Source organism: Chrysemys picta, chromosome 1, assembly GCF_011386835.1.
Source record: "Chrysemys picta bellii isolate R12L10 chromosome 1, ASM1138683v2, whole genome shotgun sequence".
NCBI classification, from domain to species: Eukaryota; Metazoa; Chordata; order Testudines; family Emydidae; genus Chrysemys; species Chrysemys picta.
This window is the reverse complement of record NC_088791.1, coordinates 57755208-57780923: the sequence shown is the minus strand read 5'-3', so window position 1 is coordinate 57780923 and position 25716 is coordinate 57755208. Positions and strand designations below refer to the sequence as shown.

The following is a 25716-nucleotide window of genomic DNA, read 5'->3' as shown; positions in this document are numbered from 1 at the left end:
CCAAATCCAACTTCCATGGAACCTTCTGACCTAACACTTTATCCCATACCCTTTTACAAAGGGATAGTGCAGAAAGAGTCTATCAGCTGTTTAAATACTAGAAGAGAGGAAAAGAATCATTCCTTGTGCGGTTAGTGTATCTTTCTGAGACCAAAATGAAAACTGACATTCTTCCTGGTTTCCCCCCCCCCAGTTAATATTGCTATATGTCAATTTGCCTGCCTGGCTTAGCTCAGTCTGTTTTGCCCCATAATCTACTTTGGGAAGAGTGTGTCTGACTAATTTTTATGTGCTCTCCATAGCCATTCTGTGGCATATACAAGGATATTGAGGAATTAGGCCATTTTTCACTTAGCTTCAAGAGGGTGATGCTAGTCAGCAAATATACCTGGGATCTTCTTTTCAATAGTTTATTCTTAACTGCATCTTTCTTTAGGACACAGAAAGAAAAAAGTAATACAAGTAACATTCACAGAAACTATACAAATACTCTCTTTCCTCATTGCTAGCAAGGAACAATTTCAAAATCATTATCCTATATAAGACACTTGGGCAGACAACCTGCTGGACTCCTTCCAAGAAACACTGAGACATCCATCATAACACCAGAGTATAATTACTTTAATTATGTATTCTAATTAATCTGAAAAGAGTCCAGACATTAAAGAAGTTCTCATCTGGCTATTTTTTATCAACACAATGCTCAGTCCTGCCTATAGAATTGGATATCCTCGATTTATCTGATTAAACAATGGGCTAATCAAATCTTGCCTTTCTAGAAATACTTCCTGAGTATTGTAATGTGGAGGTGATGAACTCCATCTCTTGAGGTTTTTTTTATCCATGTTGTCCTCAAAGTTTTTTCTTTACCTGGCCACTTTACTGGTACACAGTGTATGATGTCAATATTTTACACATATTTTTCTTTAGGACATTTTTCAGCAGAAATCAGTTCCTAAAATGGAAGAGACTTTTTTATTCAAGTGTACATTACCTTGTTATGAACCTAATTACAATCCAAATCCAGCTTTGGACACTTGCAAGATATGTGTCCCTCTGCAGAGATCCACTGAAGACTATGAAGTACTGCCTGCATGGATCAGTTTGCAGGGGCCTATAACTCTTCTGTGGATAGAGAGAGGACATAGTTCTCTGCTTCTATTAATTTTGCACCTTCACAAACACTAAAGCAATTATAACTTTAATCCCTTCTTTCTACTGCATTCTCACTCATAGCTTTGCTTGACCCCCCCCCCTCTCCCCTGATACCATGGTCTATTCCAATGCTTAATTACTTTAACTGTTACACTTTGCCTTCCTTAGTTTTAGGCCATTACTCTTTGTTTTGTCATGTTTTGGTAATGTGAATAATCCTCTTCCTTTGAAAGTATTTATACAACATGATCTTTTCTCCCCTGAGTCTTCTCGTTGGAAGACTGGAGGAGCTCAAATTCTACAGACTAACTTCCTATTTCATATATCATTCACTAGATAATTATTTTTTGCTCTGTGTGTATTCCTTAGCTTTTCAATGCCCTTCTTAAGCTATGGGTCCAAACTGGGTGGGGTCACAGTGATTTTCCTAGCTACAGTATTGTATAAGCCAGTGTCACTTTTATGATGTTAGCTTAAATTCAGTCATCCCTCTTGAACTCTCTTTACATATCTCCAAATGAGGAGAAGGAGGAAGGAAAAGGGAGCATCCATTAACCCATCTGCCATTAGCTAGGGTTACCATTCGTCCGGATTCCCCCGGACATGTCCGGCTTTTTTGAGTTAAAAATAGTGTCCGGGGGGAATTTGTCAATGTCCGGACTTCCCCCCCATGCAGAGCGTGCGCGGCTTACAGGGCAGCCGGCTGGATCGTGCCACTCGCACGGGGCTCCGGCAGCCAGAGCCCTTCCTCCACTTCCCCCCTTCCTCTCCCCTGCAACTTGACACCACTCCCCTCCTCTCTCTCCCTCCCTCCCCGTCCCTGCATTCGCAGATCGCCGGCCGGCCGTTCGCCTCGGGCCTCCGGCAGTCTGGAGCTCCGACCCTGCTCCCCTCCCCCTGCTGCCAAGCGCGCTGCTCTGCAGCACAGTAAGGGGGTCAGGGGGTCAGAGAAGCGGCAGGGAGGTTCTGGGGGGGTAGTCAAGAGACAGGGAGCAGGGGGAGGGTTGGATGGGTCAGGAGTTCGGGGGGGGGCTGTCTGGGGGTTGGGGGTGTAAGGTTTTGGGCAGTCAGGGTACAGGTGGGGGGGTCTCAGGAGGGGGCAGTTAGAGGACAAGGCACAGGGAGGCTTAGGTAGGGGGTGGGGTTCTGGAGGGCAGTTAGGAGCAGGGGTCCCAGGAGGGGGCAGTCAGGGGACAGGGAGCAGAGGGGTTTAGATGGGTCAGGAGTTCTGGGGGGGGCTGTCAGGGGGTGGGGGTGTGGATAAGGGTTGGGGCAGTCAGGGGACAGGTAGGGGGTAGGGTCCTAGGGGGCCAGTTAGGATGTGGGGAAGGTCTCAGGAGGGGGCAGTCAGGGGACAAGGAGCAGGAAGGCTTAGGTAGGGGGTGGAGTCCTGGGGGGCAGTTAGGGGCAGGGGTCCCAGGAGGGGGCAATCACGGGGACAAGGAGTGGGGGGGGAGGGTTGGGGGTTCTGAGGGGGTGGGAAGTGGGAGGGAGTGGAAGGGGCAGGGGCGGGGCTAGGGCAGGACGGGGGCGGGGCTAGGGTGGGGCTCCTCCCGTCCTCTTTTTTGATTGTTGAAATATGGTAACCCTACATTAGCTAATGTAAAGTTTATATAAAATATACAATTGATTATGGCCATCATGCACCTCTCAGATCCTCAATAATAAATATTAAGATTGAGAAATGTAAATGTATATATTTAAGTGTCTTTTGGACTGAGCCTTATCTCACCTACATTGGCTAACTCTGTTGATTTAAGTATCAGGGGGTAGCCGTGTGAGTCTGTATCTACAAAAACAACAAGGAGTCTGGTGGCACCTTAAAGACTAACAGATTTATTTGGGCATAAGCTTTCATGGGTAAAAACCTCACTTCTTCAGATGCCCAAATAAATCTGTTAGTCTTTAAGGTGCCACCAGACTCCTTGTTGTTTCTGTTGATTTAAGTGGATTTATGCCAGATATGCAGTAGTGTGAAACAGAGTTAAGCCCTTTGTTTCATAAATAAAACTATTCTTCCAAAGTATAATTAGATAGAAAGCTGACCTCTTGTGATTAGATAGGACTTTTGGTGAGGATACAGTGAAACTTTGAAAAAATCAGAAGCACTGATATTCCCCCTATGTGCTGAATTTTTCCCAACAGGGAAATTTGTAATTGATAATGACAATATGGATACCCAGTTATTCTGTCTCTTTGATAAATTTGGATGGATGAACTCTGGCCAGAAGATGAACAATAATTTCTGATGTACAAGTGTATTTACAGCAAGTGCTAAACTAATGCCTCTGCTGGGTATCCTGGGGCATTGTGTCTTATCTATGTTTATTTTTCGGCCCTGATCCTGTAATTGGCTCCATGTGGACACAGGACTCCACCTACATGGAGCTCACTGCAGGATCAGAACTTTAGACTATAAGCTCCACAGGGCAGGGACTGTGGTCATGTGTGCTGGGTTCACTGCTGAGCATATCACCTGCCCTTAACAAAATAAACTTTCAATAGTATCAGGTATCTTAGTTACCTTGCATCAGTCAGGACTTTTAAAATCCCTGTTGGTCCAAGTGCAATTTACCTAGGTAATCAAGAAGCAGCCAATTACATTTCCAAAAGGCATGAATAAAGCTTGTTTAAAATTTTTTTATATATACATATATACACAGTCAATAAGCAATATTAGGTATCTCTGGAAGAAAAGAAAACTTGAAGCAATTATTTTTCTAGTATCCTTGTTTATCTCAGGACATTTGTGCTGCATTACCTTCTTTTTAATATAGTAAGTGATAATTACACCCCTTGGGTACATCTTGGTGGCTGCCTAAAACACATCTAGAGTTGTTTTCTTATTACTATGAAAAAATATTTGAAATGAGAGGTTATATATTCTTTAATATCAGGAGAACAAAAGGACACATGAAGAAACCTCCATCTTTTAAAAATGCTAAGTGCCTCTGAGATATGCTAAATACTAAAAAGATTGGCTCACTCTCCCCCCCAAAAATAACTGTACCTCCCTGTTTTATTACTTTTATTGTTATTTTTTTCACCTCTGGTTTTCAATCAACCTTATGCACTAGGAAATCTAGTACAGATGAGAAATACCCTGTTGAATACCCAAAAGGTTTATGCTCTGGCATAGAGATGCAAGCATTGCAAAATTTCCCACCATAGTGTTCAGTGACTTCAGTGCAGCCAGGATTTCACCCTAAGAGAATAACTTGTCTACAGAAATTACTCTGATAAAAGCCCCTGCCAAATAAAAGAATATAATTACAATTGTTTCCTAGCAAAATGTGGTTACATATTAGTTGGAATGTGTATGCTTCCATATGGGGTGAAATGTACCCCATGTAGTTGGCCAGCACTAGGCTGAGATGCCCACTTACACCCTATTTTCAATGGTACTTAAGTGGTGCCTAGGCCTTTTGCTGGCATCTGCATGGGGTGAATTTCATCCAGTATATTAAAATGGCACATTCAGTCTATCTTAAGTTACAGGAGAGCAGTAGCCAGCTTAAGTCTGTCTTTCTAGAAAAGCGAGAAAGTTTTGTTACTGAACAACAACTGAAGCGTTCTTTACTTATTTGCTAGTTTATTTAAATCCAGATTTAACATGGAGAAATAGACAGTGGTATTTACTAAAGATCAAGACCCCATGGACTCTGTGGCACAATGTGACCAAACTCCACAGCAGCCACTTCTTAATTCTATGGTGACATTAATTTATTCTATCATCTTCAAGCAGCCTTCACTCACTCCTCTTCTGCTCTTACCCCCCCCCCCCAACCATGATTCATAGTTAAATATACTTACTGACATAACACTGGTTGATTTTTCCACCATGATTATTTCTGAAGATGGGTTTTTCGTTATGGTCTCCCGGCAGCCCAGCTCCACTTCTCTGGCTTTGGTTCCCATGATATTGTTCAGGAGACCACCGCTGCCTCAGAGCCTCTTTCTCTCCATGTGCACCTGGGAAGAGGGAAGCTTGTAGCCACCTTCACCAGCTCATCAGCTGAGCTCCCAGGCCTTGGCTGCTGCATTGTTCTCCAGGCTATCTAGCTTGCCAGACTACACATTTGTCTCCCCAACTCCCTGGCCGCAAGCTGGATTCCAGCTTGTACTCCTCATTAAAATGGAGCAGTGCAGGGAGCATAGCTAAATGGAACAGGGCCAGGAGCATTCACAGTAATCCAGTTAACTCCCCTGGTGGGGAAAGCTGTAGAGTAAGAGGCAGCTGCAGACTTGTCCTAGCAGGGCAATGAGCCCAAACATAAAATGGCAGATGCAGGGTGACAGCAAAATTGGGAAATCCATGGCAGAAATGCTGAATTCTATGGCATCTTGGGAAAATATAGAATTGTTCAGTCCATGGGACCCTAACTGAGATGAACAGGCTGGTCACACCCCATAGAAATATCTTTTCAGTCCCTCTGCAGACATGGGCATATAACATCACATTGGTTTACACTCAATTCACGTTGGAGGCTTCCTCTGCTACTATAAGGGCTAAAAACATAACCTTTTAAAAATGAAAGGTTTGATTCTGATGCACAGTTCTGCAGCAAGGGGGAGTGGGGGAGGATTCTTTGGCAAACTGCATGGCCCTGAACATGTGGAAGTCTTGTGGCCCTGGACATGATTCATTAGATTATGGAGTCAATATTTCTGTGAGTTTGCTCTTACTCTTTAACAGGTTGCATACATCTCCAGCCTATCAGGGAAAAATCACCTTATGTGCACAAACCTTGACAATTCAAAGAATAATGCTAACTATATGCAAATATAATATGACAATCCATTATCCGCTTGCCACATAATTCTGTGACTTAGAAACTTACCCCACATAGCTTTCAGAGTCTGAAAGCAAAGAAAAAGCAGGTGCAGTGCAAAACACAACCTACTGTTAAGTGAAGAAAAAAATCAAATGTGAAAATAAAAATTTATGCTCAGTGAGCTGATGAACACAATTTTTAAAAGTTGGCTGAAGAAAGTATGTGCTGTTGACGTCAGTATAAGAACATATTGAAATTGGAGAACTGAAATAAGTGCAAATGAACAACTGTCTAAAAGCTAATTGCTCCTGTTTCCATATAATTCAAAGTGACAACATTCACAATAGTTACCTCATCTTAGTAATATTTCAGAAAAGAGGAAGAGTTCTGTGAAACTGAAAGAAGAATTTTGCCCTAAGTCTCTCAAAAAGCCTTGGGCCTCCATGCTCTCCTGTTAGGGAAAAACAATAGGGGATTGGAAATGCCACTTATTTGCATTCACAATTTCCATAAAGGGTGGAATTTGCCTCATGAAACAGCAGGATACTTGGCTCCCAAACTCTGTGAACTTAGAGGAGCTAATAGAAGGAAAGGTCTATCCACAAAGAGGTTCCTTGCCTCTACATAGCCCATTTGCCTATCCCAGTACCTGCAAATGGTACACAGCTACCTGGGTCCCTACCTCCTTTTCACAGTACGGTTCCTGCAATCGGTATCCATGCTGCTAGGGACTCCCTATACTGCCTGCTGTCCCCAGAGTTCCTTGGAGTGTGTGGGTGGCACTCTTAGCGATGCATTGTATGTTGGCAGGTGAGGGGAAAGGAAGGAAAAGGTAGCACATGATGACACCCACAGACCTGGATCAACATGAAGCACCCACACAGGGACTACACAGGAACAGGGGAACATGGTGTTGAGCTGGCACTCTCTGTCCCTTTTGCCTGGATTCTGGGTTTGAGGTTGCTTCCTTTCACAGACGTGGAGGAGCGTCTGGGTCTCTTGGGCTTAACAATGGAATTAGATCACACAGAATACTGTGGAAATCAAATACCTGATAAAAATGCAAGTGACATTAGCAGTAAAATGACTTTCTAAGATTAAGAGACTAAAAATGACAGTGAAAATAATCATATTTAGTCAAAAGCATATATCAAAATATGTTTTCTTTAGAAATCAATAGCAATTAATCTATAACCACAGTGACAGTATAAACTTAATAAAATCCAGAGCACCAAAAACATGGTAAGAGTAAAGTGTTAAAATTAGTCAAGCGAATATAACAGAAACATTAAGAACAAGATTAAAAAATGATAAAATCGAGAAGAGAGTATGCAGGCAAGGGTTCAAACAAAGCATTTTCCCTAGTTCAAACCACATTTTATGGGATATAATTTTGACCACAATCCAATTTTATGCATCTGGCAGAAAAATTTTGAGTGTTTTTTCTTTGAAGAAGAAGCACAGTGGCAGAAAGGAACCAGTTCTGATCAGGGCTCACTGGAGGGGCCTTCAGAAATGTTAAGGTCATAAGGGCTTGTGTGTCTGGTTCACCTGTTATATCCTGTCTCAGATCTACACTATAAGATGTGTAGGACAGGTACCCTCTTGGAGTCAGTGACCTAGGGCATTGGACTGGTACTCAGGAGGCTTGGGTTCTGTTCCCATGGGATTATCTTGGACAAGTTACTTTCCCTCCATGGGCCTCAGTTTCCTGATTTGTAAAATGGGAATAATGATGTTGACCTCCTTGGTAAACTGCTTTGAGATCTATGGATGAAAAACACTGTGTAAGAATAAAGTTTTATTATTATTGTTTGTTACTTGTTTGCACAGTGTTCCCCTGATCCTAATACTACCATAATAGAAATAAGAAACAACAACGGAAGGAACCCTGATGATCATCTTGTCAGACCTCCTGAATACCACAAGCCATAAAATTTCACCATTGAGTTTGGTCAGCAGAACATTAGACCTATTTTTCATTTATGTCTTTGTTTTAAGTACAAAGGCCCTGTAAGTGGGTGTTAGGAAATTATTTCTTAGCTCTGAAGATAGAACCCAAGATGCAGCAGGTGACGTGAGTGAAAGCAGCATGTCACATTTCAAGCTGACTACCCTTCTCACTGTATTTGCCAGTGAGTATGTAGGTTTTGATACACAGCAAGGAAAATAGCTCTATGTAAACGTATCTCCCTTTCGTTTCTTCTTTCTCCAGCTGGTCAGCCACAGTCTACCTGTTCCTTCTTTTTATTTCTCAGCACAACCGGGACCACTATAAAGCTTTGACCCTTCAGGGAGTAACTCCTCCAGTCATTTGAATCAGAAACATAATGAGACCTGAGGCCTCCTCTGCCCCCTGCTGGAGGCATTAGTGCCCTGACCCCTCCTTGCTTAAAAAAAAATCCGCTCAGCCTGAGCTACCAATGAGACTTAGGTTTTGAGGCCTAGAAGGGACTGGAGGAGATCTGGACTAGTAGGGAGCCGGCAGTCCAGTTAAGAGGGCTTGCCTGCTTTCCTCTAGTGCTGACTGAGCATGGGATGAGAGGAGAGCTGCTTAGTACTACCCCAGGGCCCTGGGGCTTTTGCTTAAGCACAAGTATCAGAGGGGTAGCCGTGTTAGTCTGGATCTGTAAAAGCAGCAGAGTCCTGTGGCACCTTATAGACTAACAGACGTATTGGAGCACGAGCTTTCGTGAGTGAATGCCCACTTCGTCGGATGCATGTGCCACAGGACTCTTTGCTGCTTAAGCACTGTGATTAAGCGGTCACCTTTTGTTTGTTTATAGTTTAAAGGCACAGACAGCCAAATCTTGCATTTGTTTATTGTTAACCATTTAAGCCTGACACTGAACTCATGGCACAGGTTGATCTGCTCCAGCCTGGGTGCCACAAGGGGCAGGGAGGCTATCCTTTTTTTAACAAAACCAAAAAAAAAAATAAGGCCCAACCGAAAACCATAGCCTCTTTGTTTCATAAAAACACGATTGTAAGTATAACTAACAGGAAAGAAGGAATTTTGCCACCACCGCTTTTCCTGTCCAATAAACTGACCTCTTCAGGGTTAATATTAATTAATATAGGGAGATATACCTATCTCATAGAACTGGAAGGGACCTTGAAAGGTCATTGAGTCCAGCCCCCTGCCTTCACTAGCAGGACCAAGTACTGATTTTTGCCCCAGGTCCCTAAGTGGCTCCCACAACCCTGGATTTAGCAGGCCAATGCTCAAACCACTGAGCTATCCCTCCCCCCCATAAATAGGGTTATAGCTGCTGACTAAGGTTGACAACTATCTAATCGCACAAACCCAAACACCCTTGCCCTGCCCCTTCCCTGTGGCCATGCCCCTGCCACATCCCTGCCATGCCCCTTCTCCAAGGTCCTGACCCCTGCTCACTCCATCCCCCCCGCATTGCTCATTCTCCCCCACCCTCACTCATTTTCACCGGGCTGGGGCAGGGGATTGGGATGAGGGGGGTGCAGGCTGTGGGCTGGGGGATGGGGCCACGGGGTTTGAAGTATGGGAGAGTGCTCCAGGCTGAGCCTGGGGCAGGAGGTTGGAATGCAGGAGGGGGTGCAGGGTGCAAGCTCTGGGAGAGAGTTTGGGTGCAGGAGGGGGCTTAGGACTGGTGTGGGGGGTTGGGGTGTGGGCTCCAGCCGGGCGGGGCTTATCTCAGGAGGCTCCTGGAGGCAACTGGCATGTCTGGCTCCTAGGCGCAGAGGTGGCCAGGCCGCTCTGTGAGCGGCCACTGCCTGCAGGCACTGTCCCCACAGCTCCCATTGGCCGCGACCAATGGGAGCTGCGGAGCCAGTACTCGGGGCAGGCAGCGCTCAGAGACCCCTGACCAACCCTAGGAGCCAGAGGGATGTGCTGCGGTTGCTTCCGGGAGCCACGTGTAACCAGGGCAGGTAGGGAGCCTGCCTTAGCCCTGCTGCGCCGCTGGCTGGACTTTTAGTCTATTAAAATCTCCCAGGTTGCTTTCAGTAGCCACCAGGAGATTGAGGCTGATTTCAGAAGACTCCCGGCCAATCCAGGAGGGTTGGCAACTCTACAGCTGACTGAAGTTATAACTGGAACAAAAGGAAGTGTCTGTCTGTGCAAAGGCAAAACTCTGGCTAGAAAAAAGCAGACAGACGTAGTCTGTAGCTATTCAGCAATTGGAATCCTGCTTGGTACTTTATAAAGCAAACACTTGCGCTTATCAGAATGATTATCGGTTAAGGTGTGAGTATGGGTGTTTCTTTTTTCTGGAGGGAGGTGAGGAGGGAAGAAGATTAATAAATGGCTTTGGGCCTGTTTGGTGCCACAGATGTGGTGAGCAAATGCACGTGAGCTGAAATCCCCTTGATTTAAGAGGGAAGGAGCTGTTGCCAGGGAATTTTTCCACAACAGCCCCAAGCTTTTAGAATACACGCTCCCACCCTAGTCTGCAACAGCCAAATCTCTCAATCACTTCCAGGGCAAACCACTAAGTCTCATATCTTCTCCCAGGCTTTTGAGGAAGGAGGGGTGAGTTGAGGTTTGGGATGAGAGTATTGTGGCCTCCCGTGACCAATCTCCCCAATATTTTTGGGTTACATGTGGAGAGGAGACAGTTTTTTGGCAAAGATGTGTTTTGTTCCTGATTTTGGAAGGTCCTAAAAAACCTTGTTGCATCCAGAGAACATTTTCCTCAACCTTGAGTTTGAGCAGAATTCACATCTTGGCTCCTGGGTATCTCATCTTGGTTTATGGCTTGGGAAGATAAAATTTATACTTCCTTAGTCTTAGCCTGTGAATTTTCAGTCCAAAAAAGCTTTAACGTCTTTAAGTTTAACTTATTTTTTTGGAGCACATTAGTAAGGTAAATCAATTTCTGCTTGTTATCTGATATTGCTCTATCCCAGTTTGTTTTAGATTAGTTTATGACCCTTTTATTTAATTATTTTCAGATCTGGGTAAAAGGAGTAAGCTTTTGAGTAACAAGACAGACTATTTCTCATACTTGATACTTGCATTTCCTCCAGCAGTAATGTCATAATTTGGGAGGTTATTTAACTTTCCTCTGATTTAAATCTTTAATACCTTTGTTTGTTTTCTTTATGACAGGGAAATCCAGTACATTATGCTTGCTTAGCTACCCAAGTTTCCCCGATAATAGCTGTAGGTCTTCAGGATTGTCACCCATAAAGTTCAAAAGGAGAAAATTATGTAGATGTAGCTAGCATATGAAAAATAATCACATTTCCTGGAATCCCCTTGAACAAATTTTCTCAGGATCTTTTACAGAGCATACTTTAAATGTACAGCCACATGATCAGTGCCAGAACGGTAAGAGTACATTTGTGGTTGTTTGGGGCCAGATTCTCAGCTGATATAAGTTGACTTATTTTTCACTGACTTAAGTTGTTCCTATGGATTCATACCATTTTTATTTAATGGAATTACAGAAGTGGCCTGGCTCCTACTCTGTTAATTCAGAGGACATTTCTATCTGAGTGAAAAATTGTACTTTGTATTAGGGATGGAAATATTTCTGGAATGCATCACCTTTGAATATTTAATCATTTTAATAATGAATACCAAATGCACCAATTTCCCTTCTCTTCCTTTTTTGGAGAGTAATTATTTTTGCAGTTAAGCTTGAGAAGCATTCACCTTTCTTTATATTTTGAAAGACTGATGATACAAAGAATCAAAAGAAGAGGAAAAGATTACAAGGAATGGTGGTGTTTAGAGTAAGGTTAATGAGGTCAGTTGTGCCTGCTGTAGATGTGTTTTAAAAGCCCTAGCTCAGGCCTAATCAAAGTTTAAAGACTACCTAGGAAGATAAGCAGTTCTAACCAAGTGTCCATTGATTTTTACCTGAGTAGTACAACTGTCAAAGTGGGTTAAAACCATCATGCCAACTGTTTCCAGCATTGTACTTCTAAGTGCAAGAGCTAAAAGTGTAAGTATAGAAAGGGTCACAGGATATGTTCAGTAGTGCAACTTTTTGAACATGCTGTGGACTTCCCCATTTACATATTCCTATGCAGGGGCTGGGCACATTCCAGTTCTTATTCTTCTAGGGCACAGAATTATTGAACCTTAATACCAACAGTGGTACCAGAAATCCTATAGAAATCCTATAGATCACAGAGACTCAAGTGGTGTGAACAAGGTTCCATGTGCCTCCTCCTAGAACTGGCATGGAGAGCACATATTGCACCATGTAGAAGCATGAATGAGAAATCACTACTGAGTGCACGTCCCTAGTGCCATGGAAGCTGCCCTATCTTCAGTTCAGTGTGAGCTGTGGTTAAAACACACAACGAAATGAGTGCAGGTCTGTTGGGTGTGTGGCCAGCTCCCTTATCTTTCCTATGGCAGAGTGGAGTAAGGTGTTCTGCCTTCGCAAATGGTTAACAATAGTGTTTTAATTCTGGTGACTCTTTGATTTGCTTCTCTGGGCTAAACTGTATTATCTACATCTTGGGGACGGGGAAGAGACCTGTATAGTCAATACCTCTTCTTTGTAATTGTTCATAATCTTATCCATAAATGGGAAACTCTCCAACCCAGAAACTGCTCATTTACCATTTTCTGTTTGGTGTTACATCTACAACTTGGCATGCTCAGAGAAAATTCTCAAGAATTGATCCATGATCAGCATGTTAGAGAATTCTTCCAAACTTTTATTTTCAGACTATTAAATAAATAAATGGAAATTCAATCTTGCATAGCTTTTCCTTAAGGGCATCCACTTGAGAAAACGTGAATTCATGGAAACCCTGCTGTTAGATCTCTTCATTTACATCAAAGTAGATGTACCTCCTATACTCTCAAAACTTTTTACTTCACTCTATATTATTATGAACCTTTTGAATTTTGCCAGTCCATCAGAGAGATTACTCATTAGGCCTGAGGCCAGAGAAATACTCTTGATAATCTGTCTAAAGTACATGCCTCTATGTGATCCACAACTGACATTATAGTTAACGTGTGGTCTTTCTAGGTGGAAGGCTCTTCTATTAGAGGAATAAAAGAGGTCTAACAGACCAAACATTTGTTTGGAACATCTACTGTTATTCACAGGATCTCTGTAAAATATACTTCTCCCTTTGCCTGTCAAATCCTCAGTCACATGACTCATCTGTTCATGTCTTAAGCCTTGTCTACACTACAGAGTTTTGTCAACGCAAGTTACACCGACATTAAAAAAAACGGTATAATTATATCGCTGTGCGTGTTCACACAATGCTCTTTCTGTTGGCAGAGTGCATCCACAGTTGGTGTTTTAGCATTGACAGAGAGAGCAGTGCGCTGTGGGTAACTATCCCACTGTGCTACTTGCCACTAGAAGTTGTGAGAAGGCGGAATAGATCACAGTGCATCATGAGTGCAGGCTCAATGTCCCATGATGCAGTTTTTTTCCATCCCATCATTCCATGGGCTTCCAACTGCATTTCATGGCATTTTCAATGGCCCCTATTTACTGTGCGCCCGCCATCTCTGTCTGAAAGGATGGATCCTGAATTGCTTTCTATTGTTGTGATCACTGTTACGAACACGTCGCGGCTGGGCATGCAGTATATCATGAACTCCCAATCTGAACAGGAATCAGAGGTGCCTGACCTGCTGTGTGCCATGGAAAGAAACAACACCCGATTACTTTTGGCATTCATGGAGCAGCTGCAAATGGTGGACCACTGCTTTTGGGCTCAGAAAACAAGCACAGAGTGGAGGGATCACATCGTTGTGCAGGTCTGGGATGATGAGCAGTGGCTGCAGAACTTTTGGATGCAGAAAACCACCTCCCTGGAGCTGTGTGCAGAGCTCGCCCCAGCACTGCAGCACAAGGACACCAAAATGAAAGCTGCCCTCTCAGTGGAGAAGTGTGTGGTGATTGCTGTGTGGAAGCTGGCGATTCCAGACTGCTACTGGTCGGTTGTGAATCAGTTTGAAGTCGAGAAGTCCACCATTGGGGCTGCTTTAATGCAAATGTGCAGAGCCATTATTTGCAGCCTGCTATGAAGGACTGTGACTCTTGGCACTGTGCGTGAAATACGAGATGGCTTTGTGGAAATGGGATTCCCTAACTGCAGTGGGGCGATAGATGGCACGCATATGCCCAATTTTTTAAGGGACTCACTGCAGGTGATTAGGGACAATATTGTAAATTCTGCCACCATTTCCCACAAGTGGGGATCATTGATGCTGATATCTCATCCCTGAAGGTAAGCAAGGATGCAAGGGTGCATCTCCTGCATGCATGCAGCTTCATACCTCGACCCTATGCTGCTCCCTGGTGTGCCACTTTGGTCCCTGCACAAGTGATTGCCGATTGGCGTGGGAAAGTTTCCTACCATGGGGGAAGGAACAAAGCAACTCTGCCAAGGAACCTTCAGCAGAGGATTGGCGAGTACCTCCAGGAAAGTTTCCTGGAGATCTCTCTGGAGGATTCCCATGAAATCTTGACGTGCATTAACATACTGTTGCGCCACACTGCTTAGCTGCACAGGGGAATGTGGAACAAACTCAAACACAGCTAGTCTTGTACATTTCTATCCCTTCACCCATTTCTAGAATATACAAAGCAAAGGACAGCTCTACCTCATATAACCGAGCAGCATCAACTCAAAAAGATCACTTACCAGAGCTCTCCTCTCCTACATCATGTGTGCCAGAGACAGACTGCTGGGACTGGCTAGACCCCTCCGGAGAGGAAAAGAGGTCCTGACTCGTCACACCACTAGACAACCCTGCCATGAGTTCCATGTCATCCTCCAACTCAACCTCCTTGTCCATGACTTCATCCTGGGGTTAAGTCTACTGTCTGCTGTCTCCAGCCCCGCCGAAGTATTCATAGAATCATAGAATCATAGAATATTAGGGTTGGAAGAGACCTCAGGAGGTCATCTAGTCCAACCCCCTGCTCAAAGCAGGACCAACACCAACTAAATCATCCCAGCCAAAGCTTTGTCAAGCTGGGCCTTAAAAACCTCTAAGGATGGAGATTCCACCACCTCCCAGGGGTCTTGGCAGTAAAGGTAGGATCATCGCCAAGGATGACATCCAGCTTCTCATAGAAGTGGCAGGTCTTCGGCGCAGCACCAGAGTGACCATTTGACTTCCTTGCCTTCTGGTACGCCTGCCTCAACTTCTTTATCTTTGCATGGCACTGATGTGTGTCCCACTCATAACCCTTCTCCAACAAGCCACGAGAAATCTGACCATAGATATCAAAGTTCCTACACCTGAAGCGGAGCTGGGACTGCACAGCCTCCTTTCCCCACAGTGCCAGCAGATCCAACAACTCAGGCGTGCTCCAAACGGGAGAGCATTTGCTGTGTGGAGCCGCAGTGGTCAGCTGGAAAGATGCAATATGAGCTGTCTACGTCGAGCAAACAGGAAGTGGAATTTCAAAATTTCCCAGGCCTTTAAAGGGGATGGGCAGAAGCTGTGTACCTGGGTGCAGGACAGCAGAGTTCGAACTGCTGACCAGAGTGGTCAGGATGGGCATTGTGGGACACCTCCTGGAAGCCATTTACAGCAACATAACCAAGCACAATGTCTACACTGAAACTTTGTCAATATAACTTTGCTGCAAAAAGCTCTATGCTTTTTGTCGAGGTGGTTTTAATTTGTCGGCAATGCAGGAGAGTTCTGGTGGTGGAAGGAGCATTATAGTGTGTACACCTTCACTGTTTTGTCTGACTTTTGTCGAAGGCTGACTTTTGTCGACAAAACTGTATAGTTTAGACAAGGCCTTATGGAAACACCATAAACTTAATTTTTGCCCTTTGCTCATTCTCTCACCTACTGTAACCCCTAAAGATTGTCCCCTTTTAAATAAAGCCAGTGCACCATCAGAATTCCAATAGTCTTTCTTCCTTCTATCCAGGCTGATGATGCTATGGGTGGTGGACAGACCACACCAGTACTGCTGCTTGGGACTTTTCTTGCTGCCATAGAAGTCAGCAGGAGCAGCCTCTTTATGCACTGAATTCTTTTGAGCTTTTTTCACAAGAACTGTGTAGTATCACAAATGTTAGACTGTCAATGCATCCCATCACAGCAACCATACATTGGGGGATCTAGCCTGCTAGTGACTGGTCCATGTATTGTTTGATTAATTATTCTTATATTTGTGTAATAGCGGAAAACATTCTGTTTATAAAACAAACCAATGCAGTGGGTCAGGCTACCTGCATAAGTTGTATGAAATGTTCTGGTACATGTAGATAGCAGTAACCTCACCCATTTCTGTTCAGAATCTGCAGTTTCACTAATGGAAATAATATCAATTGGTCTCAAGCCAAAGGAAAAGATATACACCACAAACATTTGGGCCCTAATATAGTTTTTTATTATATAATTTTGAAAAATTCAGCTAATGCTGCCCACAAAAGAGACCTGCTTCCTCAAAGGAAGGTCAATAACAGAATTAGCAAAAAATAATTAGGAAAATGGTGCTGCGAAACTCCAATAGAAGAAATGCATGTGAGGCCCAATTCTGCCTTCACTATCATTAGTGGGGTTGTACCGTGGGATAGAATGCCCAGAGGGCCAGGTCTGATGATCAGTGCACCTGACCTCAACTCTCTGCCTCTGTTGCAAAGTGGGGTAGTGGTGCCTGGTTTCTGACCCCAGGCCGGAGCATCTGTGCCAGCCCCTGTATCTGGGCCTTTACCCTTAATTGGGGAATGGTAGGGAGACTCAGGCCATCCCTCTCTCCACCAGGTTGCAGCTCAGCTACTTCCTACCAATGTGCTCCTTCAGTTTGGGGTGTGGTCCACTGGCCCCTGTAGTCCAAATAGGCAATAGCATCACAAAAAATCCAAATGAGCAGGGCCCTGCAGGTGGTGTTTGGATAAGGCACTGCCTGGGAGGGCCTTATCTGCTTTGTGGTTCTCTCTCGGTCTCCACCTTCTGTCTGGTTTCCTGGAGAAGGATTCTTCTCTCCTGCAGCCTGTCCACCACTCTGTGTCTGGGTTTCTGAGCTCCTTTCAGCAGGCTCCTCCAGCTGATAGGGTTACCAACCCTCCAGGATTGTCCTGAAGTCTCCAGGAATTAGAGATTAATCTTTAATTAAAGATTATGTCATGTGAGAAAACCTCCAAGAATACGTCCAACCAAAATTGGCAACTCTACCAGCTGGGATGTGCTCGGCAGGCCCGGAGGAATGGGGCTACTTGGGCCCAGTGTGCGGTTTGTATATTCCATCATGGACGGCTGTAAATGATGTGCAATTATTTCTGACCTCTAAGGGCCAAATTCTGCCACTCTCGCAGAGTAAGGTACTGCTAAATATGGGCGGCAGAATATGACCCAAAGATGGGATTACACAGGAGTCATTTAGAACAGATTGGCTAATAAGTCTTTAGTATTTAGTCTGAGTATTTGAAGTTTGAATTTGACAGCAAGCTTTGATTAGACACAACCCTTTTGTGTCCTTATTCTGTAAACATTTGAATGCTTGAGATTTCCTGGTACAAACACTTAGCAAAAAGCATTTTTTATGCTCTCATATTTTCCAGAAATAGTTTTTGCATTATATGTTCGTCATATTAGAAAGCTGTAGTTCACACTTTGCTCTTACATATATACATGATCCCATCAAGTACTGTGAGGGAGATCACTCTCTGCAGACACTGCTCAGTGGTCAGGTAGGGCATGGCAAGTTCTCTTCTTCCCTGGTGCCCCCTGTTGGCAGCCACTCTGGTCCTGCAGCGCTCTGCCCCTTCCATGACTCATCCTGCCAGCTGGCTCACATGTTTTATGTCCATCCTTTTCAGGGTGTATAAAGGGTCCAGCGATGGGGCAGCACTCTGGTCTTCCTCTGGGTTGAGGTCTCAAGATCTTGACCCTTCTGTCCTCAGGGCCTTCCCTCCTCTAGACTCCCCATATCAGCAGTACACTTCTGCCTCCAGCACCCACTAGAGATTGGTAGGGCAACCCAGGCCCACCCTCTCCACCAGACTCTGATCCAGGGCCCAGTGTAAACAGCTAAGACCTGCACCCTGAAGTGCTACACTGCCCCCTCCTTCATGGACCTTTGAGCACAGGCGTGTATCTGGCATGGTTCACCCCCATCCTCACCGCCTGTCCATTTTGAGGCATGAGGGAGAACCTGGCGCATGCCTATCTGGAATGTACCAGGTTGCAGCCCCTATTCCAGCTCCTTCAAAACCTCCTGTTGAGGTTCTGGCTGCATTTTTCCCCACACCTTTTTGTATATGCACACCCAATCCGTGGCCCCATGAAGTTGCGAGACCTCCTCGTCAAGCTCCTCCTGACACTGGCCAAAGTAGCCATCTACAGCACCAGGAGGAGGATGCTGGACGGGGAGGTGCTCTGCGACTCTGGTGTCTATTTCCGTTCCTCCCTTGTCTTACGTATCTGAGCAGAGTTCCTTTGGGCAGTGTCTGCAGGCTCCCTAACCAGCTTTGATGAGCAGTGGGCACTGTCCAGCGTTCTCTGTTCAGTGTCCCCTCTGGATCCCTAGTTTTGAACCTAGGACCCCCACTCCCGACCCTGTTATTCCTTAGTTATCCCGCGTCATCAGTTGAGTCCCGGGGCCAGTGATTCCTCCCACAAAGAGGAACCTTTAGATGTGGGCGGGCTTGTGTCCACCCGCTTCCCAGAATTTCAATAAGGATCATTTCCTCCATGGATCATTTCCTACTGGTCTTCTCTTTCCCAATGGGTAAGGAATCAAGGATAAAATCTCAGACCTTCTGAGAATCACAAGTCTCGTCCCTTTGGGCTTTGCAACAGCCAGACCTCAGACAGCAGGCACACAGGGTGTATTTCAGTTCCCCTCCACTGTCTGCTGGCCTATTCTCCTTTGGCACTCCTCCTCCAAGTCATGCATGCTTTGCAAGGGTGGCAGGGTAGAGCTGCGTGGGCTCAGAGCAGCTGCTTAACTCCTTCCTTATTGGTGGGGATTAAGAGTGGGGTCACAGAAACCAAAAACAATGTGATATACATAACTCACCAACACAGCACAAATTTGCAAATTGCTAATGTTAATGTACTCTTCATGGACAATCTCCAGAGCAAGAACTAGTCACAGAAGAAATTGTCGAACAAGAGATATACTGAGAATTTTGCAGTTTGTTTGCGGACAGTTCACAAAAGGAAAAAGTGAATAGCTATCTAATAAATTATTGAGTGTGAATTATTGGCCCAATGCTAGTAAATAACACAGGGACAGAAGAATTACTGTCTTTTGACAGACCAGAGGTCCTGTCTAGTCAGTATCCTGTATCTGACTGTGGCTAGCACCTGATGCTTTAAAGGGCGGTGCAATAAATCCTATAATTAATATTATGTAGTTATCTGCCCACCATAGTAGTTCTTAACTTCAGACAGTTTATGCTTGGCTTATGTCCTGCATCATAACTCCAAATGTCTCAAAAGGCTTTTATTTGCCTCCTCCCCTACTATGACCCTGTTCAAAAAAAATCAGAATAAAACCTAACTTCTAGAATTCACTTATATATTGTGCTGCTTTTTTTTAAGTGAATCAAGGTATTGACTTGGCAGTCCCAGAGAATGAAGTCCTCTATTTAACCATATAACTGATACAGCATAGGCAGTGGCAAAGGAAACCTCCCGCTACTGCCATGCTGTGTATTTTAAAGTAGTCCTTAAAGGACCAGCTCTGGGAGGGGAGGTTGGTTCGGCTTCCATGATCACTTTTTCTTTGGCTGCTCAGACTGCTATCTCCTGTGAGATTCATCACCAAATGTCACTATAGATTTTTGTGATATAGTTACCTGTTTACTATTAGCTGTATTGAGACCAACAATTAATTTCACATACAGGTTCTCTGCCAAACACATACAGGTTGCCAAGCATTAACAACTTTCAGTCACTACTGTGCAGATTCATTTTTCCTTGCTATTTGAAAAACTTTATTAACTTTTTATTATGCATGCATATGACCTTTTCTCCTGATATAATTCAATTCTCACATTAGTATTTCATGATAATAAGTCCTTAAACTCTATGAATTCTCTGAAACGGGACTTGTCACCAGATGATTTGAACATTCTGAACATGTTTTTCTTAATGATCAGTTATCATGTGACTTCAGTACTTTATTTTGTGGATTTATGGTTGTTTCTGTAAATAAATGTTTGAACACTGGTTAGCTATTCAACTGCTAACATGAGTATGCACTGTGGACTGCATTTACTGTTGAGAACCTATTTTAATGACTGCAAAAAAAAAATACATGTAAATGAACAGAACATTGCTTGTGCATTTCAGTGATTTCTCTTGTTATGGATGACCTTGATGACTTTTCTTATTTTCTCTAGTCCTTCTTCTATTTTCTGTCTCCTTGGGATTTTGTGCCTTGTGCTCCTATTCTTCTGTTCTTTGAGTACTTTCAGATTATTTCACTCTTCTTGGGCTGTTTCCTTACTTCTTAAAGATGTCTGTTTTTTAACTCTTTCCATTGGTGTTCTTTCTTGTGTCTCTTGTAGCATCTTTCCTGTCTCAATGCAACAACCTTAATTAATGAGCAGGTTTTCTTTAATAGATGAAGCACTCGTGTCTTTGGAATGTACATAATCTTGCTTTAGAACATTGAGTTTTGTTTCCCAACTTACGAGGTAAAGGCCTATTTACTTTCAGCCATTTTGTACAGCTAATGTATCCTGCCAGTATTTCATATTGAGTAATACATGAATGGCAGGCCAAACCATTCCTTTTGCTTTCCTAAAATTAGATGGGAATTCACATAACTTGTGATTCATTAATAAGAATGGGCTAGATTGATACATGTACATTTATATGGGTGGAGCAAGCAAGATTGGAGCATCTGGGGTGAGAGCATGGAAGAAGGACAGAGGTGGGTCTGGTGCATGCTATCCCACTTTGGAAATCCCTCTGTAACTACTGGAGAGTGCATGTTGGGGGAAAGGTAGAGGCACCAATATCTGCAGCATGTTCCCTGGACACCTGCTGGATATCCACTGAGGGTGAGATCCTGCTGCCTTTGAGGTCACTGTGAGTTTTGCCATTGACTTTAATGGGACCAGGATTTTACCCCAAGAATTCCTTTCAGAAGTTAATGTTAATAATACCTATCTCATAGAACTGGAAGGGACCCCTGAAAGTCATCGAGTCCAGCCCCCTGCCTTCACTAGCAGGACCAAGTACTGATTTTGCCCCAGATCCCTAAGTGGCCCTCTCAAGGATTGAACTCACAACCCTGGATTTAGCAGGCCAATGGTCAAACCACTGAGCTATCCATCCCACCTGTAGAAGTAGTATTAACCCCCCTGCCACCCCCAATAGCTTCTGCAGCCATGATGAATTAAAACTATTCCTGCTAGGCCTTAATGCAAGGGGAGAGGGACAGGCTTTGTCTACGCCTCCCCCCCCCCCTTTAAAGAGCAATCTGTAATTCCTCAGTTCTGTTCCTGCTCAAAGCTCTCCCCATCCAATATATGACAATAGAGTTAAAAACTGTCCACAATTTCTCACTAAAATGTTCCCATTTATAAGTTTCAAAAACCGGTAGGTATGGAAGTACTGTAAAAAGTCTCAAAGGGATGAAATTTCAGAAAGCGAGTTGGATTTAAGGTGAGAATTCATAAAAATGCCTTTAGTTAGGCATAAAAACTTACAGCTGTCCATGACATACATTTATATTGATTTGATTTTTTTAATTAGGATTTTTTTTTCTTTGCTTTGTGAAAACCTCTTTGAGCAAAGCATTATTCAGTTGTTTTTGCCTCTAGATAACTACTTGACTGTATTGAATCTGTAGAATTCTTCATAATACAATGCACCATATCACAGAAAACATGTAGATGTTAAACTGATAATCACTATTAAATGTCAAATACATATCTGAGATATGACCCTCCAGACTCGGGTTTGTCACTGCGGATACACCTAACTCAGTGCTCAAAAGTACTTATCTGAGTCCCTACTTCGGACTAAGGTACGCAAATTCAGCTACGTTAATAACGTAGCTGAATTCGAAGTACCTTAGTCCGAACTTACCGCGGTCCAGACGCGGCAGGAAGGCTCCCCCGTCGATGCCGCGTACTCCTCTCGGCGAGCTGGAGTACCGGCGCCGACTGCGAGCACTTCCGGGATCGATCCCAGAACATCGATTGCGTGCCGCCGGACCCTCCAGTAAGTGAAGACAAGGCCTCAGAGAAATGGATGGCAACTGCTGATGGACAGTTCTGTTCCCTGCTCTGTCACTGGCCTGCTGTATAACTTTGGTCAAGTCATTTCATTTTACTGTACCTCAATTTCCCCCTCGATAAAATGGGAATAATTATATTTGCTTTCTAAAGTGCTTTGAGATGTAAGGATGAAAAGTGCTAGATAACCCTGTTGCAAAGCTGTTGAGGTGAATAGAAAGGTTCCTGTTGACATCAGTGGAGTTTAGATCAGACACTGTGACGGACAGACGGTGGGAGTAGTAGTAGCACTATGTAAGATATTGGGACAAATTAATGCTTTGTAAAGCAACTGAAGCTAGTGGAGTTACACCAGTGATGAGTTAGGCCCCTTATTTGAGAGGGAGGTTAACTGAATTGGAGAAGATTTCCTATATATTGCAGAGCAAATGGGCAAAGGGGAACAGACCATTCACCCAACATGAACAGACATCTATTACAGGCAGAGAAAGATTTCTTATGAAGAGGATTTGCAAAGATGGGACAGTTTTGTTTAGAAAGGAGATGAATAAGAGGATATGAGAGGTATACAAAATTATTAGTGTTATAGAAAATGTGAAATCGGGCCCTCTTATCTGCACTTCTGCATAATACAAAAACAAGTGGACATTAAATGAAATTGAAAGGTAAAACACTGCATAATTAACTTATGGTACAGATTGCCAGAAATATCACTGAAGCTAAATGTTTAGGAGAATTCAAACAAGGAGAACTTCTTTGTATGGATAATGAGAATATCCACAACTACATTAGATAGGAATTTATGGCACGAGCTGACCACTAGCTGACAGGTTAGGGAAAAAGAACCCAGGTGTGTAGATTATTTCATAACTGTCCATTACCGTGTTTCTTGCTCCTTCCTCTAAAGCGTCTGCACTGGTCAGAATGGGATACTGAAGTAGATAGACCACAGTTCTGAACAGGCATAGCAGTTCCTGTATACCTGGTTTTAACCATGGTTTCTGATACAGTTATTTGCATTTACAGTAAAACTGTATTCAGCACCAGTTCAGTTTCACGCATTGCTGACACCTGTTGTCAGGAACAGGTAATTTTCAGGGTTGATAATGCTAGAGAAACTGAACTCTGCCTGGGAACTTAACTGAAGAGGAGTAAATTCATCCTTGGGATAAACCCATTGACTTCAGCGAAGTTATACCAGAGTTTAATTTGGCCTTAACCTGTTTTGCTGTAATTCTGTCAGTGGAGCTGCATCTGCTGGAAGCATTGCTGCTGCTTTGGCTGTTCTATCTGTTTTTGTTCAAAGCAATAACAGGAATTAGATGAGGGTCAGAGAAGGGTGATGAAAATGATCAGAGCCACGGGAAAACTCTCCTGTGAAGAGAGATTGGAAAGATTGGGATTGTTTACCTTAGGAAGCAGATTAATAAGAGGGGACATGATAAAAGCACATAAAATAATAAATGGTCTAAAGCAGGGATTCTCAAACTTCATTGCACCGCGACTCACTTCTCACAACAAAAATTACTACACGACCCCAGGACGGGAGCCAAATCTGAAGCCCGAGCCCCACCACCCCAGGTGTGGGGGTTGTCAAAGCTGAAGCCCAAGGTGAGGGGACTGTAACCTGAGCCTGGCCTCCCAGGGCTGAAGCTGAAGCCTGAGCCCCTCAACCCAGGGCTGAAATCCCTTGGGCTTTGGCCCCGGGCAGTGGGGCTTGGGCTACGGCTTCAGCCCCAGGCCCCAGCAAGTCTAACATCAGCCCTGGTGACCCCATTAAAATAGAGATGAGACCCACTTTGGGGTCCTGACTCACAGTTTGAGAACCGCTGGCAGTTCTTTTCAACCTGTGGTCTTCAGACCTCTGGGGGGCTGCAGACTATGTCCAAGGTTTCCAAAGGGGTCCGCACCTCCATTCGAAATGGTTTAGGGGTCCGCAAATGAAAAAGGATTGAAAACCACTGGTTTAGAGCAGTGAGCTTGGGAGCTTCTGTTCTCGGTATCTCGTGACACAAGAACACAGAGACGTTCAATGAAATTAAAAGTCGGCAAATTCAAAACCAGTAAAAACGGAAATACTTTTTCACATAAAACATAAACAAAGAGGGAACCTCATTGCCACAGGATGTCATTGAGGCCAACATTTTAGCAAAAAGGGATTGGGCATTTATATGGCTAATGAGAATATCTAGAGGTGTCGTAATTCTAACTAATTTTGGAAGAAATATTGACCTCATGCTTCAGGATTTAAAACAACCTACAACTATTAGAGATTAGGAGGAGACTAAATATGGGGTCAGATTACCCCACAGCTGCCTAATGCAAGGTTTCTTGCACCCTCTTCTGGAGCACCAAGAGCTGGGCACTGTCAGTGAGAGCATACTGGACTAGCTGGACCACGGGACTGATCCAGTCTGGCAAATCCTGTTATATATATATATCTATTATAACTTAAAATATATTAGGAAAGAGTATCCTGAGTCTGAATCCACCCCCCACCTCTGTCCTGGCATGGAAGTAACTCACACTTCGAATTCACATCTTTTCTCATCACACAGAAGCTGGGACAATTTATTCACTTATCAGAGACTTATATAGTTGTACAGGGGTCTTTCCCATGTTCCCTTTGATTCCCATCCTCTCCCACAGACATCACAAGGGGCAGACCCATGGCAAAGGAGGTTGAGATTGGACTCTATGGGAAACCATTAAATACATTCCTGCGTCAGTTAGAGGGGTTGGCTTGGCTAGACAATAGCTGAGGTGGTCAGTGACTCTATTGTGCTCCCAGACCTTGCTAGCTCAGGCCCAGTCCTTTAAAGGCATTTAGGTGCCTAGCTCCCATTGGAAGTTACCTACCTAAATACCCATTGAAGATCTGGGCCTCAGGGGCTTGGCTTGTGTTCTGAGCGATGCTGCTATTTTTTTTCCATTCATTTTAACTTCTCTCCTTTCTTCCTAAGAGATTCTTTGAATTTTAGAAGTTTATTCACGTACAGGGATTTACACAAATAACTCCTGTTAGCTGTTACTAATGGGAACTTTGCACTTAAATCCCTTGTGTGTTGAGGCGATAACATACCCTTTAGTCTTTCAAAGCAAACTCTAATTTATGATCATTCAACGGAGGAGTAACTACAAAACTAGCCAGTGCTCTGCCTGCTTGTGGTTATATATCCTTCTCCAATTAACTAAAAGTAAGCAGTGTAGAACCCTAGACACCCAGCTATATTATGCTCATCAATCACTAAAGTAAGTGACTAGGTAGAGAGTCCTTACGAAGGGGAATCTGTTGTTAATATTAAAGATGTAACCTAAGATCTTCTAAAAAAGATAACAACCTTCTTCAAAAAAGAATAGATTGCAGGTGTGCAAACCGCTCCCTGTTTTCCTTGTGTCATGAAAAGGCAGTCTGTACTTTTAAGATCAGAAGATTTAGTTGCAAACATTCCCAGGGTACTTTTCAGATAGACTGTGGTCATGTCTGAATCTTGCAGTTTGCAGGTGTGTGAGCTCCCTGTGGACGCTATATACGGTTACTGCATCTTTAAAGCCTGGCACCTTCTGGACACAGAGGACAAAAAGACTTGTTAGGTGGAGAAACAACATGGGTGAGGTAATACCTTTTATTGGACTAACTTCTGCT

At 43.8% G+C, this 25716-nt stretch overlaps 1 long non-coding RNA gene across 1 annotated transcript; it reads right to left on the bottom strand.

The window, feature by feature from the left end:
* Window positions 1-512: 512 nt before the first annotated feature.
* Window positions 513-5325, bottom strand: LOC135983784 (uncharacterized). The gene is made up of 3 exons (XR_010601590.1): window positions 4969-5325; window positions 3680-3730; window positions 513-955 (listed from the first exon to the last, which is right to left on the bottom strand). It is a non-coding gene; the product is annotated as an uncharacterized LOC135983784 (long non-coding RNA).
* Between the last annotated feature and the right edge of the window lie 20391 nt (window positions 5326-25716).